The 18,851-nt window shown below is 54.5% G+C and overlaps 1 protein-coding gene across 1 annotated transcript in view; it reads right to left on the minus strand.

Moving 5' to 3' along the window:
- The window catches only part of SBK1 (SH3 domain binding kinase 1), a 50,443-nt gene extending 32,311 nt beyond the window's left edge, over window positions 1–18,132 (minus strand). The window contains exon 1 of the mRNA XM_043560233.1: window positions 17,309–18,132. The gene's annotated coding sequence lies outside the window, so the exon portion shown is untranslated. The remainder of the gene's footprint in view (window positions 1–17,308) is intronic.
- Window positions 18,133–18,851: the final 719 nt, after the last annotated feature.

The following is an 18,851-nucleotide window of genomic DNA, read 5'->3' on the forward strand; positions in this document are numbered from 1 at the left end:
GTTGAAGTTCATACCCTACCTGGGACTCGAACCCCAGGCCGGGCTCCGGAGTCCAGGCCCCAAACCACCCTGCTGGCCAGCTGATCCATCTCAACCAAGCATCCTCACCTCCTCCTCTCCCCAGATTCCATTCCATCTCGTTTCCTTCTCCCTCCCTGTCTCCCTCCCTATCATGATTTCGGGATTTCTGATTTCTATCTATTCCTGCCTGTGGACTGCCGCCTGGGAGGGGCCCTGTCCTGGTGTCCTGGGACAACGGGGGGGGGGGGGGTTGGGAGAGGGGTGGGGGTGTGGGGAGGGACACGGGCAGAGGTCTGGGTGGTAGAAGGGCCCGGGGGCCACGCCCCAATCTATTTCCAGCTTCGTGGAGGCTCCGACTGAGCCTGAGCCGGGGTCTGGAGGAGGTGGGCAGGGTGGGAGCAGGAAGGGGCTGGGTGGAGCCAGGCCTGGAAGCCCTAATTAAGTCAGTTAATTAGGTGGGGAGGAGAAGCCTGTGGGAGTTAATGAGCTTGGCTAATTAAGTGGATCCTGGAGAATGGCTCAAATTCTGGTGGCTGGGGAGGGATGGGGGCTTAGGCAGGATGGAGGGAGGGGGAGTGGGATGCCTGGTGCCTCCCAGGTGTCACCAGGGTCTGTCTGCAGCCACCACCGGGGTCTGAGGCCACTACCGAGAACTTCAGTGACCATCGGGGTGTGCCACGCCCCCCCTCCCCCGCCCCCGCCACCAGGGACTGGTCTAAAGTAACCATCAAGGCCCAACGCCCTCACCAAGGCCATATATGCTATTGACATCTGGGCCTGAGGTCATTATCGAGGCCTGGTCCTGCGTCACCCGTCCCTTGGGGGTTCAAGCTAGGTTCCCTTTGAGCAGTTTGGGGGATGGGGACAGAAATTGAGCCCTGACCCAGGAACCCTTCAGGGCAACCAACACAATCCCTGTGGTGGGTGGGGAGTCATGACTGCCACGCCCACATGCCAAGTTTAAGTCTGCAAAGCATTCCCCGCTGTCACTGCCAGCAGGGAGAGCTGCAGGGCTCTTGTCCCAGCTCACAGATGCGGCAACTGAGGCCAGGGAGGAAGGAGCTTGCCCTGGCTCCTCCTCAGCCTCCTGCTCACGGTGCAGACCCGGGAGGCAGGGCCGTGGGGGCGGGTGGGGGGGTGGGTGGGGGGTGGAGGGGAGGAAGAGGACAAGGGAATGTTCTCTTCCAGGCCTGGAGCCAGTCACCTGCTAGGCCACCAGCTGTTCCGGGAGCTTGGAGGCCTTCTCTTGCTTGAGCCCTGTTTCTCTCTGATTGTGGGGTCCTGAAACGCCACCACCAGGGATCCTGGGGCAGTGAGGTGTACCTGATACCAGGGCCGGCTACAGAATGTGGGCCTCCTGTTCAGGAAGCAGAAAGAAAGCTTTTCCCTTCTACCCAGCTCGCGCGCGAGCTCTCTCTCTCTCTCTCTCTCTCTCTCTCAGCCTGTCATGGTGGTTTTTTATTTGCTATTTAAGGCCATGCTCCCTTGGGCGTGGGGATATGCGGGGGCCAGTGCAGACCCTCACAGGGGCCCAGGGCCACCCCGCTGCACACTTGGTGTGGAACCTGCCTGCACCCAGGCCCCTGCCCTACAAAGAGCAGCCCTGGTGACTGGGTGGGGGCAAGGAGTGGGGAGCTGGGAGCCCCCCCCCCCGCCCAGGGGGGTGTGGGAGGGTGGGATTGCTTGTGGCGCAGGCTCCGTCCTCCCAACAGACCCCACTTACAAATTCAAAGATGAAATTATGAAGAATTGCCCGATGCCACCTACAGAGTAGCAAACCCCAAGTTCGGGGCCCCGCGTGACGGCACTGGTCACACCCGGCCAGACACACACAACCTGACGGTCCTCGCGGCCACTCTGCACACTCGGTGAACTGCCCCCAGTTCACCTACTTGCTCATTCATTCATTCATTCATCAAATATTTATTGAGCGCCTCCTCCACGCAAAGAACAAAACAGAAAAGATCTTTGCCCTCATTCATGCTAGTGAGGGGGAGAAGGCAACAAATGGGGTAACTGAGTAAATAATTATGCCTCAAGGGATTCGGGTGAGGGAAGAAACAGAGCAGAGAGGGCAAGTCCTCGCAGAGGAGGTTACATTTGAGCAGAAACTTGAAGGGGAGGGAAGGAGCCATACCGATACGAGGGGTCCAGTAGGCCAGCCACGGGCAACAGCCAGCGTAAAGGCCCTGGGGCCAGAGCGTGCATGGTGGTGGTGGTGGGGGGGGGTCAGGAACAATGAGGAGGCTGGTAAAGCATGAGAGGAGATGAGAGGTAATGGGGACAGTTCACTCAGGGCCACCATAATAAGCCTTTGGCTTTGACTCTGAGTGAGGTGGGAGTTTATTGGAGGGTTTTGAGCAGACGAGGGATGAGCTTTCGGCGTTAACGGGCTCCCTCTGGCTGCTATGGGACAGATAGCCCTGGGGGGGGTGGGCAGGAGAAATGAGGAGGCTCCTCACCCAGTTGGGTGAGAGAAGACAGCAACTTGGAACAGGGCTGCAGGAGGAAAGGTGGTGAGAAGTGGACCTCTGCTGACAGACTGGACGAGGGGGGTGGTGTGTGTGTATCTGTGTGTGTGTGTGTATGTACAGTTTACCCTGGGTACCCGGACCATGAATTTCCACGAACAGGTGAGGACACTAAGCAGCTCTCTGGTCCCCAGGATTCTGTGCCCTTGAGAGTCGGCTGTCATTTGGGGGGCACCCCCCCTCCATACCTCTACATTTCTGCCTGCCTCGGGCCAGCTGCTGCAACGTGGACAAGTTTACATGAACCCTATGGATGGGGGACATGGCCTGGGCAGGGACAGCAGTAAACCCGAGAGCCCTGGTTCATCTGAACGGTGACCCTGTGACCCTGCGACCCACTGTTGCCACATGGGAATGTGCACTCAGGCTCTCAGAGCTTGCAATTTTTCAAGAGACGTTGGAACTCTAGATCTTAGGACGCAATGCCCTGATTTTTTAAATATTGGCAAGTCAATTCTTTTAATATTTACTTATTTATTTGGTGGGGGGAGGGGCAGAGAGAGAGGGAGAGAGAGAATCCCAAGCAGGCTCCATACTCAGTGCAGAGCCGGATGCCGGGCTTGATCCCACAAGGGTGAGATCATGACCTGAGCTGAAATCAAGAGTCAGACGCTTAACTGACTGAGCCACCCAGGCACCAGGCACTGAGGCACCCAGGCACTTACCCAGGCAAGTACATTTTTTTCTTAATTAAAAAAATTTTTTTTAAAAATATGTATTTATTTTTGAGAGACAGAGAGACACAGAGCATGAGCAGGGGAAGGGCAGAGAGAGAGGGAGACACAAAATCCAAGCAGGCTCCAGGCTCCGAGCTGTCAGCACAGAGCCCGACGCGGGGCTCGAACCCACGAACCACGAGATCATGACCTGAGCCGAAGTCGGACGCTTAACCGACTGAGCCACTCAGGCGCCCCAGGTAAAATTTTGATGTCAGGGCAGGCTATACCCCTGTGTGGGACCAAAGATAGGACAGGGGCTGCTTCTGTAGGCCCTCTTCCCATAGCAACATCTGCATCTGGGGTGTCTGGAAACCTGGATCCCCCTGGGGCGTGGCTTGATAGGTCAGCTCTTGGCAGGTCTAGGCAGGAGCCGGGGTGAGGGGCCGTTAGGAGAACAGTTGGCAAGGAGCGACCCCTGTGAGCCCTTTGGGTGCCAGGCAGCGGCATAGCTCCAGGGATGATATGGTTCCCAGGCAAGGGTTGCCGCTGGTCCCCTGGGCACCCCAGAGCAGGGAAGAAGGTACAGTGGCCAGAAGGGTGAGAGACCGTGGCCAAGAATGAGCCATAGGGTGAGATTTGCTCCAAGACAAGAGAACCAGCATGAAGGGAAGGTGCCTGGACTTCTCCTTGTCCCTGCCCTAGAGACCACCCTCTACCCCAGCCTCTGCTGTCCCCAGACTCCCCCCCAAAAGCCCACCTCCATTTCTCCATTTCCCTGGACCTGGGCTGGGCTGAGGGGCTGCGGGAGAAGCAGAGAGAGAGAGAGAGAGGCGATAGCAAAACTTCCTCCGCCATCACGTCGGGTCAGCATCCCCGTGTGGCCCTGTGCTTCCCAGGTGTGACCTCATTCATCCTGCCAACGTCGGAACGAAGGCTGTGCCCATTTTAGTGCTGACGAAAATGGGTCACAGAACAGCTGGGTAACCCGGCCAAGGTCACAGGGCCTTGGGAGTAGTGGGAACTGCAGTTAAGCCCAGGGATGTGTGGCTACAAAATCTAAAATATGAACACAGAAACTGTCAGATAAAAAGAGTCCAGAGCCTCACCGCCGGCCACGGGCTGGGCCAGTCGCTGCATGTGTGAGCGCAGCGCTCCCTCTAGCGGCTGGTCTGACACGGTGCAGGGAGGACAGGGACTCTCTCAAGCGCGCGCGAGCGCAAGCGCGCGCACACACACACACACACACACACACCTGTTTACTCTCTGGTTCTCCAGAGGAAGACCACACCATCTCCATCTTCTGCTCCCCTACAACCCAGGACCCGTGGCCTCTACCCAGCTGGTTCACCCAAGGCCCCTCTCCTTGGTCAAGGGAAGCTTGACCTTGGTCAAGCTGCGCCAACCCCGGGCCATCTTCTCGCTGCTCCCCTGCTTGTCCCTTTCTCTCTGTCGATGCCTGGGTCTCTTTGTCTCCACCCGTGGTTCTCTCAAACTTGGCTGCACGTTATAACCCGCTGGGGAGCTTTCAAAAATCATGATGCACAGGCCACACGGGAGAGGGAATGAATCCGTCTCCTCTCACTATCTTTGATTTCCAGGGACCGGGGGGGGGGGGGGGGGGGGGGGGGGGGGGGCGGGTTCCGGGAAGCCTACGGCGGGCCTCTCAGTTTCCCAACGTCGTCTGCTTCCAAGCTTATACCCCAGATCTCACCGCCCCCCTCGCCCCCCCCCCCCCCCGGAGATCTCTATTTTGTTCAGTGTTTTCCCCCTTCCATCCCCTTCACCACTTGTTATGATACCCGGCTGTAGCAGCTCATCGAGCTCATGGAGACCATCACCCCTTTCCGCCACCGCCATCCGTCTCGTCCCGCTCGGTCTCCGCCCGCCACCACCAGGGCTGCTGCCCGGAATCCCCGCTCCCCTGCCCACCTCCCTCGTGGCAGTACCCGCTTGGCCATCACCGACTCTCTGCCTGCACCGAGCAAAGCCAACACGGCTCGGAGCGTCCCACACCGTCCTGGCAGCTTCCTTTCTGGTTCATGGTCTTTTTCTAAAATTGTTTTTAAGTTTATTTCTTTATTTTGAGAGAGAGGGAGGGAGCGAGAGAGAATCCCAAGCAGGCTGCGCCGCCGCCGCTGTCAGCGCAGAACCCCCTAGGGGGCTCGATCTCACCAATCGGGAGAGAGCGTGACCTGCGCGGAAATCCAGAGCCAGACGCTTCGCGGACTGAACCACCCAGGCGCCCCTCCGGTTCGTGGCCTCGCAGGGGCGCTCGTTGCTGCCGCGCAACCCCCGCTGGCCTGCCAGCTGCTTTTTCCCCCCTCTCTGAGAAGGGAAACTTCCATTCCCCTGTGAATCTCCTAGGGATCTCCGCGAAGGCCGGGCCCCTGCGTGTCTAACCCGCCCCCAGGCGGTGCCAGTGCTTCCGGTCTGCGCCCCTCCCTCTGAGCCGCAAGGTCTTGGACGACTCTCTCCCACCTGCTCCTTTCGCCTCCGACCGCGGCTCCCACTTCACGGAGCAAACAGATGGATCAGACTGCCTCCCGCCGGCAAAGCGCAAACCCACCCAGCTGCTCACTTCTCGCTTCTTCCCATCTGCTTTGGGTGGGGGAAGCTCCCCTCCTGTGAGGCCAAGCCTCCCTTGGGACCTCGTTGTCTCAGGACTCCGCTCCCTCCCTGCCCCACCAACCTCCTTCCGGCTCCAGGACTGTTCCCACAGCAGGCGGGCTGGGCATCGCCTCCCTCACCCCACGCCTCCAGCTATTTCTTGGACCCCCCCCCCCCCACACACACACATCCCCCTGCACAGTGTGGAAAGCTTCCTGGCAGAGTTGGCTTCTTGTCTCTGCCCTGCCACCTCCGGTTCTCCGCTTTGTGCTTCGTGTTCTTTCCACTATCCTTTTGTAAATATGGTTCTGATTTGTAGTCAAGTTCAACGTGCCCGTAGCTTAGACTCAAGAAAAGCGCACCACCCCCACCTCTATCCCCATTTCCCACGCCCGAAGGGCAAGCCTTTCGACTCGGGGCAATTTTTCATTCTGTGTTTCCTATAGAGCACCTTCACTTTGCTTCTTGCCAGGTTTAGGCTTTCGCTGCCGACTTCCTACTTGGGAAGAGCAGGATTTAGCTCCCTTCCGTCCCCCCACCCCAAGATTCCTGTCCCTGCCCTCCTAATACAGTCGTATCAGAATATCTCTGGTGTTTACACGTTGTGGAAACATTGTGGACATGGAAACATGTGGCATTGTATGGTTTCTTCCCCTCTTTTCCTTTTTTATAATAGATTTTTTAAAAAAGTAATCTCTAGGCCGAACGTGGGGCTCGAACTCATGACGTTGAGGTCAAGAGTTGCGCACTCCACCGACAGAACCAGCCAGGCGCCCCTGGACTTTATCTTCTAAAGCAGTTTTAGGTTTAAAGAATTGTGAAGAAAATACATATCCCGCCTCCTCCTTCCAGGATCCTATTACTAACGTCTCGTATTAGGGCGATACGTTTGTTACAATGGATAAAGCAATACACACACCGCTATTCACTATAGTTTGGGGCACCTGGGTGGCTCAGTCAGTTGAGCCTCCAACTCTTGATTTCATCTCTGGTCATGATCCCAGGGTTGTGAGATCGAACCCTGCGTTGGGCTCTGTGCTGAGTGTGGAAGCTGCTTATTAGGATTCTCTCTTTCTCCCTCTGCTCCTCTCACGGTTCCCCCTCCTCGCATGCGTGTGCACACGCGCGCGCGCGCACACACACACACACACTCCCACCCCCTCTCAAATAACATAAATAAAATAATGTTATAAAGTCCACAGTTGACCTGAGGGCTCACTCTGTGCTGTACATTCTATGGTTTTTGGTGTCATGGACCCACCCTTGCAGAATCATACAGAATAATTTCATTGCCCTAAAAAGCCCATGCTTCACCTGTTCATTCCCCTGCTCCCTCCCCACACGCCCCTGGCAACCACTGATCTTTTTACTGCCTCTGCACTTTTGGCTTCTTCAGAACGTCATGTAGCTGGAATCGTAGATTACATACCCTTCCGGACTGACTTCTTAGCAATATGCGTTTATGGTTACTCCGTGTCTTTTCATGGCCTGATGGTTAATTTCTTTTTATGGATGAATAATATTCCGTTGTATGAATGCACCACAGTTTATTTATCCACTCCTCTGTTGAAGGACATTTTGGTTGCTTCCAAGTTTTTGGCAATTATAAATAAATCTGCCATAAACATTCATGTGCAAGTTTTTGTGCGGACATAAGTTTTCAACTCATTTGGGTAAGTCCCAAGAAACGCTATTGCTGGATCATATACTAAGACTCTGTAAGACACTGTTGGTCTGTCTCCCAAAGTGGCTGTACCATGTTACATTCCTGGCAGCAAAGAATGAGAGTTGCTATTGGTCTCACATCCACACCAGCATTTGGTATTATCAGTGTTTTGGATTTTAGCCGTTCTAATAAGTGTGTAATATAGTATCTCACTGATGTCTTAATCTGCTATTCCCTAAGGACATATGATGATGAGCATCTTTTACGCGCTTATTTGCCATCTGTATATCGTCTTTGGTGAGGTGTGTATTCCAATCTTTTGCTCATTTTAAAATTGGGCTGTTCGTTTTCTTATTGTTTTTTTAAGAAATCTCTGTGTACTTTGGATAATAGTCCTTTATCAGATAAATAGTTCTTCTGCATTTCTTTTTTTTTAATGTTTATTTATTTTTGAGAGAGAGAAAGAGTGTGAGTGCAAGCAGGGGAGGAGAGAGAGAGAGAGAGAGAGAGAGAGAGGGAGAGAGAATCCCAAGCAGGCTCCATGCTGTCAGCACGGAGCCCAATGTGGGGCTCGATCCCATGAAGATCCCAATGAGATTATGGCCTGAGCCAAAATCAAGAGTCGGATGCTTAACCAACTGAGTCACCTAGGAGCCCCTAGATAAATAGTTCTTTATCAGATCAATTATTTTTGCAATTTCCCCCCCATTCTATGGCTTGTCTTTTCATTCTCTTAACAGTGTCTTTCACAGAGTAGAAGTTTTAAATTTCAAGATTCTTTCTCTTTTCTGCACAAAAGTTTTTTTTCCTATGTGTTTATGTCTAATTTGATCCACATTCTCTCCTACTTGTGTAAATCTCTCACGAGTTCAAATACTTAGGCATTCTATCAATTTCATCTCCTTAAAGAAATATTTTCTAGAACCTTTTGTCTTATTTCACATTTTTTTTTTTGTTTTAGGTAGGCTCCATGCCCCTCAGTTGGTTGAGCATCTGACTTTGGCTCAGGTCATGATCTTGCAGTTAGTGAGTTTAAGCCCCGCGTTGGGCTTTGTGCTGACAGCTCAGAGCCTGCAGCCTGGTTCAGATCCTTTGTCTCCCTCTCTCTCTGCCCCTCCTCTGCTCATGCTCTGTCTCTGTCTCTCTCTCAATAAATACACATTAAAAAAAATTTTGGGGGGGGCGCCTGGGTGGCTCAGTCGGTTAAGCATCCGACTTCAGCTCAGGTCACAATCTCACGGTCTGTGAGTTCGAGCCCCACGTTGGGCTCTGGGCTGATGGCCCAGAGCCTGGAGCCTGGTTCTGATTCTGTGTCTCCCTCTCTCTCTGACCCTACCCCGCTCATGCTCTGTCTCTCTCTGTCTCAAAAATAAATAAACGTTAAAAAAAATTTAAAAAAAATTTTTTTTTAAGGAGGCTCCATGCCCAATATGGAGCTTGAACTCACAATCCTGAGATCAAGAGTTGTGTGCTCTACCAACTGAGCCAGCCAGGTGTCTCCTTTCTGAGTTATTTCAATGTGAAATGCCTGTCTTTTCATTTCCCTTCACCATCATCTGGGAGATTCCCTTTACCTTCAAAATTTTGGGGCCCTTGTAAATCTGAAATAATCTTTTTCCTACTCTCACTTTATGGACAGTTTGGCTAGGTATAGAATTCCAGGCTGACAATCATTTTCTTTCATACTTTTGAAAACAGCTCCACTGTCTTCTGGTTTTCCGAATGGCTGTTGAGAAGTCTGATGTGATTTCGATTCTGGATCCTTTGTAGAATCTTGTAGAATATTTTTCTTGTTCCTGTATTTTAAAATCTACTGGTGACTAGCCTTCGTGTGGGTCTCTTTTTATCCTGTGATTGGACACAGTGGACACTTTCTACCTGGAAATTCAGGTCTTTCCATTCTGAGAAATATTGGAAATATTTCATTATTTCCTGTCTTCTCTTTCTGGGACTCTCTTATTCAGGTGTGAGATTCTTGCACTGGTCCTCTTATTTTCTTACTCCTTCTTTACTATTTTTCACACAGTGGCAGCCCCAGAGGTGCCCTGCTGGGTTCTCCCTTCCAGAAGAACTTGTCACTCAGCTGTGAGGAATGCAGGTGGCTGACAGCCTCCAACCACAGGACCTTTGAGATCGGTCACAGCCTCTGAGCTAAGACCAAGGTCTTCTTGGGCAGCCTTAGCCAGCGACTGAGCTCAGCAGACACCAAGGTCTGGCCATTTCTGCCATCTGAGGGGTCCCTCGGATGGACAGTCTTTGTTTTGGGAGCCCCTCCTGGGTTGGCCGAGTTTGTTTGGGTCTGCATCCAGGTCAGGTGCTCTCTGCTTAGATCTGTTTCCATCTAGCATTCAATTCACAGGTGTCAGATCTACAGCACGGTTTGAAGATTCTCCCTACTTCATCCGGCTTTCTCTTCCTTAATTTTCATGGGCATGAGCCATCGGACACTTCTTGCATTCCTAACTCTGTGTCACGATGTCTGTGACTGGAGGATCCAAACCTACACATGTATCTTTACCCTTTTGCTCTATTTTTTGAAAAATTTCTTTAACTTTATCTTCTCATCCAGTGGTCAGCAAATTTTTTATTCAGGGCCCAGTGGGAAATACTTGAGGCTTGTGGGCCATATGGTCTCTGTCGCAACTACTCAACTCTGCTTGTGTGAAAGCAGCCACAGGACATAGTAAATAAATGAGTGTGGCTATGTTCCACTAAAACTTCCTTCCTTCCTTCCTTCCTTCCTTCCTTCCTTCCTTCCTTTCTTTTTCTCTTTCCTTCTTTCTTTCTTTCTTTCTTTCTTCTTTCTTTCGAGAGACTGTGTGTGCATGCACACAGGTGGAGGCAGAGGGAGAGAGAGACAGAATCTTAAGCAGGCTCTACACCCAGCACTGAGCCCTACTTGGACCTTGATGCCGGGCTTGATCTCACAACCTTGGGATCATGACCTGAGCCAAAATTAAGAGTCAGATACTCAACCTAGTGAGCCACCCAGGCACCCTGCCAATAAAACTTTATTCAAAAAATAGGGGCATCTGGGTGGCGCAGTCGGTTAAGCGTCCGACTTCAGCCAGGTCACGATCTTGCGGTCCGTGAGTTCGAGCCCCGCATCAGGCTCTGGGCTGATGGCTCAGAGCCTGGAGCCTGTTTCAGATTCTGTGTCTCCCTCTCTCTCTGCCCCTCCCCCGTTCATGCTCTGTCTCTCTCAGTCCCAAAAATAAATAAACGTTGAAAAAAAAAATTAAAAAAAAAAACAGGTGACAGGCTGGATTTGGCCTGCAGGCCATAATTTGCTGACCCCTGTTCTAACTCTTTCAAATATGTTTTCCATTTCTGTACGATATTCTTAGTTTCTAGGTACTTTTTTTTTTTATTTGTCTTGTTCATTCTCAGAGTGTTTTTTTCCTTTCAAGATAGCATCTAGTTTTTGTTTCATAGTTGCAATGTATTTTCCTAAATTTCCAAACGTAATCACAATCATTTTGTTTTTAGGCTTTCTGTCCCTTGTGTACTCTGTTTCCTCCAAATTCTGTTTTTGTTTGTTTTTGCTCTGCTTCTTATATTACAGGTTTTTCTCCAGTGTTGACGGTCTGTGGTTACCTGCTCATACTTAAAAGATTTAAAAAGAGCCAATAGAATAGTGGCTGCCTATGTGGTGTGTTGGGGCAGGAATGGATTGGGGCATGACGAAACTTGCAAAGGTGTTACCTTACATGGCAATGTTCTAGATCTCAATTGAGGTGTGGGTTACACAGGTGTATACATTTGTCAAAACTCACTGAGAGGCACCTGGGTGGTTCAGTTGGTTAAGGGTCCAACTTCAGCACAGGTCACCATCTTGTGGGTCATGGGTTCGAGCCTTGGATCGGGCTTTGTGCTGACAGCTCAGAGCATGGAGCCTGCTTCGGATTCTGTGTCTCCCTGTCTCTCTGTCCCTCCCCTGCTTGCATTCTGTCTCTCTCACTCTCAAAAATAAAATAAACATTAAAAAAAAAAAAAAACCTCATTGGGACGCCTGGGCGGTTCAGTCGGTTGAGCATCCAACTTCAGCTCAGGTCATGATCTCCCGGTTGGTGAGTTTGAGCCTGGATCAGGCTCTGGCAGCACAGAGCCAGGAATCTGCTTCGGATTATTCTGTGTCTCCCTCTCTCTGCCCTCCCCCACTTGTGCGCGCTCGCGCACGTGCTCTCTCTCTCTCAAAGATAGATAAACATAATAAAAAACCCAACTCGTTGACCAGTTAGGACTTTTACATTCCACCCTAACTATGTCTTGAGTACAGAATATAAAAATACAATTTATAAAAGCAATCCGATGAGTATCCCTGTACGGGGGGGTGGGGTTGGCTGACTTGGGGGTTCAATCTAGGGAATTCCTGTTGGGCTGTTTCACGGGGAGATCCCTGATGCCAACCTACAAAGTATTCTATTCTTGGCCCTTTAGACTCTAAGATAAAGGACAGAACTAATACAAAGAGAAAGAAAGCAACTTGGAGAAAACACAGACTATGCCGGGAGAAGGGACAGAGAACGAACAGGAAACGAAATAGCAACACTAACAAAATACTCATCATTAGTGTATCCAGAGACTGAGGGAATGAACTCTGGCATGTCCTACCTGGAAAGGTGAGTCCTGACCTCGCAGTCATGGGAATCCAGAGCAGGAAGGAGCCTGGGGGTGATGGTGGGTAGGGGGCGGGGCTTCCTACAGTCAGGAGGTGGACTTTAAAAAATCCTTCTAGTTGGGGGCAGAACTGCCCCCTCATCATGCTGTGGCCTCCCGTTCAGAGACCCTGTGTTTCATCCTCCCTGGAGAATAAACCTCCAGCCTTTGTCAGGGCGGGGGAGGGGCGGCTGCCGGGCTGTGCCGGGTGGGAGAAGGAAATCTGAGAATTAAGGCCCTTCTTACACCAATCCTGCTGTCTCAGGTCCTAGCTCTAACTCCCATTTCCGGAGGGCACTTAGCCCACTAACGCTGGAGCCTTTGGGGGGTTTGTGGGGTTGGCTGGGGAGATTCTTGCCTTTCTCACTCCCAGAGTGCGGCTCGCTTCCGGTGCACGGTCATGAGGGTGCTAAATCAGTTATCACAGGCTCATCTGCCTTCCAGACTCAGAATTCTGTTGCTGTGGTCTCCTTTCCAATGAATCCGTTTTTGCTGATTGGTACCGTAGTGGGCAGAATAATGCTCCCCCGCCCCAATGTCTGTGTCCTAACCCCCAGACCCTGTGAGTATGTTACCTGGCCAAAAGGGGCTTTATAAGATGTGATTAAGGTTAAGGACCTTGGCACGAAGGGAGGATCCTGGATTATTCAGGTGAGCCCAACCTAATCACATGAAGCAGGAGAAGCAGAAAACCTTTCTTTCCCGGCTGTGATCAGAGAAAGAGAAAGCGGGACCAGAGAGATGCTACCGGCTCGTGGGAGGGAGGGGGCCACAAGCCAGGGAGTCTAGGGCACCTCGGAAAAGACCGGGAGATGGCTTCTCTCCCCTCAAACTTTCAGGAAGTTCTTCCAGAAAGAGCTCCCTGGGACAGCCTTGTCAACACCTTGATTTTAGCCCAGCAAGACGTGTGCGGGGCTTCTGACATACAGGATGAGATAGTAGACGTGTTTGGTCTTAAACAACCAAGTTCGTGGCGATTCGTTATGGCAGCAAACCTGGGACTAATAGGTGCACTTTGAAGAATCCACTCACTTCCTTTCCGTGGGGTTTCGGAGAAGTTCGGTGTGCGTCTTCAAGCCGCCATCTTACCCGGGTGTCTCCACCCCTTCGTGAAACGTTCTTAGCGAAGTCACTTTCGACCTCCGTGTTACTGAATTCTCATTCTCATTTTCCTTGACCGTTTGGCAGTTTTGAGATGAGTTGCCCATTCTCACTCCTCCTTGAGATGCTCTTCTCTTGGCCACGGGGACCGCACCACACGGCTACCAATGCCACCTTTCTGCTGATGTCTCTGACGGTCTGTCACCAGCCAAGAGTCTCCTCCTTCGAGCCCCAGACTTCCGGAATCAAGCCCTCACTTGACATCGTCCCTTGGGCAGCTCACGTGCTTCTCAAATTGAAAACACCTGTGGCAGAGGTCTCACCACACCTCCCCTCCCTTGGGTCTTCCCATCATTCCCATGCATTTCTCCAACCCCAAAACCCCAGGTTCGTCCCACATCCCTTTCTTGCTTTCCCCACCAGCAAATCCCGTCTCCCGAGTATATCTAGAAGCCGTCTGCTTCCCCATCTCCAAGGCCCGCCTTGGCCCAGGCCGCCGCCACGGCCCCTCCATCGTCACCATGACTTGCCCATTGGTACCCCGCGTCCACTCTGGCCCAGCTGCCATTGATTCTCTCCAGAGCTTCTTGAGAGATCGTTTAAAATGTCAATCGGATGATATGTCGTCCTCCACTTAAAAGCCTCTGGAGGTGTCCCAATCCTGTCCAGGATAAAATCCATTCCCTTACCACCGCCCACGCCTGTGTCATTTAGCCCGTTCCTCACCTCATGTCACTACCCCCCCCCCCCCCCCCGCCCATTTGCTCCGCTTGAGCCACGCTGACCTGATATGTCCCCACACTCCCCTACCTCTGGTCTGCCCCTGGGCCTTGGCGCGTCTGTTCTCCGGGCCTGGGATGCTCCTACCCCCACTCTGCCCGGCTACCTCTCATTCTTTAGCTCTCAGATGAAATGTCCCTACCTCCCCTGTTCACCTTATGCAAAGGGGGTGTCTCCCCCCCGCCCCATCCCTCTGGTCATTTCCTTAACAGTGGGTTTGGATCATAGTTGTGTGTCTGTTTAATCATGTCTTCTTTGGCTCCCCCATTGGATACAAGCAGGACGGGCACACAGATAGTATCTTCACCTTCCGATGTCTAGTGGAATTTGTGGAATGAATGAATGAATGATCGCCCAACAGACACACCGTGCACCTGTTATACGCCAGGTGCTTCGACATACTTCAAATTTTTCATTTCCACAGCCCTGTGAGGTTGTCACAGCTGGGCTACATATCCCAGGGGTTTTGTCTTGTTTTGTTTTGTTTTGTTGCAATTAGCTGTTCTGGCCAATAAGCGCGGGCCGAGGCAAAATAGGCCACTTCCGGCTTTGGCTCAGGAACCCTCACATGTGATTCCTGTTCTCTTTCTTCTCTGTCTGCCAGTGGTTGCAGGGGATCCGGCGGTGGGTGCTGAAGCCCTGGGTGACAGCCGAGTGAGTCACAAGTTGGGAGAAGCCCGGGTCCCCGAAAGACTGAGGGGAGCACGGTTCCCACGACACCCCGACCCCTCTGGAGCTTTGCATAGGCGGGAGCTGGGCTCTGTCATGTCCAGCCACTGCGATTTCCAGGCTTACTTGTTACAACGGCTAGCCTCACCTTAATTAATACATCAAAGCGTCCCGTGGAGGTGGCTTTGAGGCTTTTGCTGACAACGCCTGAGAAAATCCAACTTTAATTTTACAGAGGCCCAAAGAGGGTTACAGAGAAGCGGGGAGGAGAATCAGCAGGACCCAGGGCTGCTAACTATGGCTGCGGCTATTGGGAGTGAATCCTGGTGCCTTCCAGGGGGGCTGGAGGAGGGGTGAGAGGGGCAGGGGGGTAGGGGGGACACCCTCTCTAAGCCCCTAAGGCGACCCCACCAAACCTCACTGCCCACTGCCCCTCCTACAGTAGGAAAGAAATATTCCAGAGCCTTCCTCCCACTCACTCCAGCCCGCAGCCTGGGTGTCCACATCACTCAGTATTTTTAGCTTCACCACCTGGCACCTGTGGTCACTGTCTGCCCAGCCTGGCGGTGTCCCCTCTCCGGGCCTTAAAGGGCCAGCACCCACCAGCTGGCAAGGAGACTGGCTTCTGCAAACGCCGTATCCCCAGGGCAGGAGACAGAGGGGAGTCCCCCGCGTTGGAGGGTGCCGACATTTGGAGGCGGGAGATGGGAGGAGGAAGGGACAGCAGGATCTCACTGGTGCCTGTCTGTAAGGCCTGTTTTATCTCATTCTAGAGTTTCCCAAAGAGTGGTTTGCTCAAGTTGCTCCCCTGGGCCCTGGCCACAACACCACACCGGTCCCCTCTCAGACCCCAGGCCGCCAAGTCTCCAGGGCGGGGCCCGGGAGTGTGTGTTTTTTAACCACCCACTCCGAGGACTCTGGTACCCTATGTCCTCATATCATTATTCGTTCGACAAGCGTTCTGAGCCCCCACCATGAAAATAACGCTTCTCTCTGAAGTCCATCGCTGTGGGACTCACCTAGGGTGGCACTGAGTCTCCAGCTTGGGCCCTCCCCATTGTCCATTCCACCACCTACGGATTAAGTCCTGGGCTCAGCAGTCAAGGCCCCTTGTGATCTGGCCCCCTGGACCCGGCCAGCCTCCTCCCCCCGATCCCCCTTCTTTCTCGGATGACTGAGCTCCTCCCGTTCCCACTGCCTGTGATGCCCTCTCCTCAACGTCACTCGGCACCTGGGGGAGGACCCCAGGGTCTCCTGGGGCCCCTGCAGGCAGAAGTGGTCCCCCTTCCCTTCTGACTCCCTGAGCACAGTGCACCCACCCTCAGCAGGGCGCCCATCATTCTGCCACGCTGATCTGTTTGCGTGTCTGTCTCCCCTCGCAGGCTGTGACCCCGCCAGGGCTGGGGCTGACTGATGGACTGACAGCCATGGCAGGGAGTATCTCCCATGCCACAGATGAGGAGACAGAGGCCACAGAAGGAAAATTATAGACTGGGGTCCAACAGAGAAATTCAGGGAGGAACCTGGTCCAGGCTGCGGGAGCCCCCACCCTCGCCCTCCCGAAAGGGGCCCGGAAGGGGCACCTGGGTCGACCCTCAGCCCGCCCTTCTCCCCACCCAGGGCAGTGCTGACTCAGGCAGCGATGGAGGCGTGGGCGGGCTGGGCCGGAGCAGAGGTGACCCCTGTGTCCCCTGCAGACTCTCCATCCATTCCCGGAGTCTGTGGTCACAGCTTGGGTAATGCACTTGGCTGGAGCCCGGGTTTCCCTGCAGGTGGGGGCGGGGAGAGCTGGCAAAAGGGACAATGGCCCTTGGGGCAGGAACCCTCACCGGGGCACAGCGCACAAGCCTTTTCCTACAGGTACATCGAACTTGCACCCACTCCCGCAAACATGTATGCACAGGCACAATCACACACACGCCCCCAAATGCCCAGTCACACAGCCACGCCAACCTTCATTCTCGCCCCTTCGCCCCGCTCTCCCTTTTCCGCACACACACACTCAAGCATATATGTATATATATATACACACACACACACACACGCAGACATCTTCACTTAGTAATTCAACAAAGACTGAACATTATCAGGTGTCAGTGCGTTGCGGGAAGGAAAGGTGGCTCTCGGCCCAGGGTGGGGCAGGGGCTTCCTGGAGGGCTTCCTGGAGGGCTTCCTGGAGGAGGAGGCATGGCCGCTGGGCCTGGACGGTGGGGAGCCCGGGAAAGGGAAGCCTGGGCAGTTTTCCCTGGGGGGGGGTGACTCTAGGGGAGCAGAGCACAATGAGGTGGGTGCGGTAGGCCCAATCACACAGGCCTTGAACACCCCGCCAAATGCTGACTTCATCCTGTGGGAGTGGGGAGCCACGGAGGGCTCTGAGCAGGGGGTCAGGCCCGCAGCGGGAGAGGACAGGAAAGTCACTGAGGGGCCAGAGCGGGAGAGCCAGGGCGGAAGCTGTGGTGAGAACCAGGTGAGGACCTGTCTGGCTCAGGGAGGTGACAGAGGGTGGTAGGCAGTGGACAGACAGAGAGTCCAGAGCAGGTCTGCGGGGCCCTGGGGGGCCGAGCCCCTCGCCCTCGCCCTGTCTCTCCCCCCCCCACCCCCGCCCCAGCACTGACCTCTGCAGTGGGACCTCTTCCAGAAGCTCCTCCTCCTCCTCCTTGTGGAAGCACACGAAGCAAAAGGCTGGGACATCCTCGGTCCCACAGCCCAGGGGCCAGGCTGGTGGCAGCTCCAGGACGGGGCAGGGGTGGCTGCTGGTGGCCTCGGCAGCATCGTCCCCGGCCTGGGCAGGGGTGCCCGAGCCAGAGCGCTCCAGGGTCAGCAGCCGGTTGGCCTCGGGGCCCTGCGCCTGCCCACCTGCCACCTGTGCCTTTTCGCTCAGGTTACCCGTCGCCTCGGTGGGTGGGAGAGCCTGTGGCTCCGTCCGATGGGAACGCCCGTCCTGCCCCGCAGGGCTGGGCCCGGCCAAGTGGCTTCCGGCCGGAGCCTGGGCTCAGAGGTGGCTTGCTGGGAGACAAAGGTCCGGCAGGGCCCCTCGCTGCCCCTCGCGGAGCCCTCGGCCCCCCGGCCGCCCGCTGCGCTGCCGCCTGTCAGAGCCGGGACCGGGAGGGCAGGCTGGCGGACGCCCTGTCCGTCTGTTCATCTGTCTGTCCAGACGTCTGCTCCTCCCTGTCCAGACGGCAGCAGAGGTGGCTTCCCTGAGAAAGTTTGTTCTTCCCTCCTGGGGTGGGTGGCGTGGGTGGCCTCCAGGACAGAGGATCGGGACCTGAGGCTCCAAGGGGGGTGAGGCCCGCGTGAGGCTGGCACGGCACCCACGCCGGCCCCAAGAAAAGTTCTGGCCCTCGGAGTCCTGGCTCTGGCTCTGGCTTCTGCCCGGAGCTCGCCTCCCTCCGCTGCCTGCTCCCTGCTCCCTCCGACTCCAGTGGCTGCTCTGGCAGACCGCTTGGCTGTGGGTATTAATAGCTCCACATTCACGCTGAGAAGCCTGGAGGTTAACTCCTTCCCTGCCAGAGCTGGGGAGGCCGCCGGGGCGGGGCAGGCGTGGGGGGGGGGGTGGAACAGAAGAAAAGGCGGTGCCTCAGTTCCGCCCCCACCTGAGCCTGGCTCGCTTCTCGGCAGGACCCTCTCAGATGCCACCACCTCCTGCCCACGAGTCTCGGTGCAGCACGGGGCCATTGGGATCTCGGTCAGCGTGCCTGGGCCACCTGCACCCTCCATACGTCCCTCCTCCGGGGAGCCAGGGGGGGACTGGGGGCTCCGGACAGCACCCCTGCGATGGACAGGGCTCTGAGCTGAAGGGAGTATCTCCGGGACTCCTCCGCTCACACATCCACCCCTCAAGCCACTGGATCCTCCCGCCCCATTCCCTGAACAGCCACCATCTCTGACTTTGGGTCCGGTTCTCTCAATGGCTTGGGGGGCGGGACGGGGCGGGGCGGGGAGGGGAGGCCCCCCAGTTGAACCGCATGCAGCTCCCATGGGACCCAGAGACCGATTCCCTGCACTCCTATGTCCTATGGAGGAGCATGGGAATAGGGTGGGAGTAGGGGAATCTGGGTCGAATTCGCTTGCTTGAAAAATGTTTCAAGCATCTGTGTGCCAGGCACTGTGCTGGGTGCTGGGGACCCAGCAGTGAAGAAGGCAGACGCTGTTCCTGCC

The sequence above is a fragment of the Prionailurus bengalensis genome, chromosome E3 (genome assembly GCF_016509475.1).
Source record: "Prionailurus bengalensis isolate Pbe53 chromosome E3, Fcat_Pben_1.1_paternal_pri, whole genome shotgun sequence".
Taxonomy (NCBI): Eukaryota; Metazoa; Chordata; class Mammalia; order Carnivora; family Felidae; genus Prionailurus; species Prionailurus bengalensis.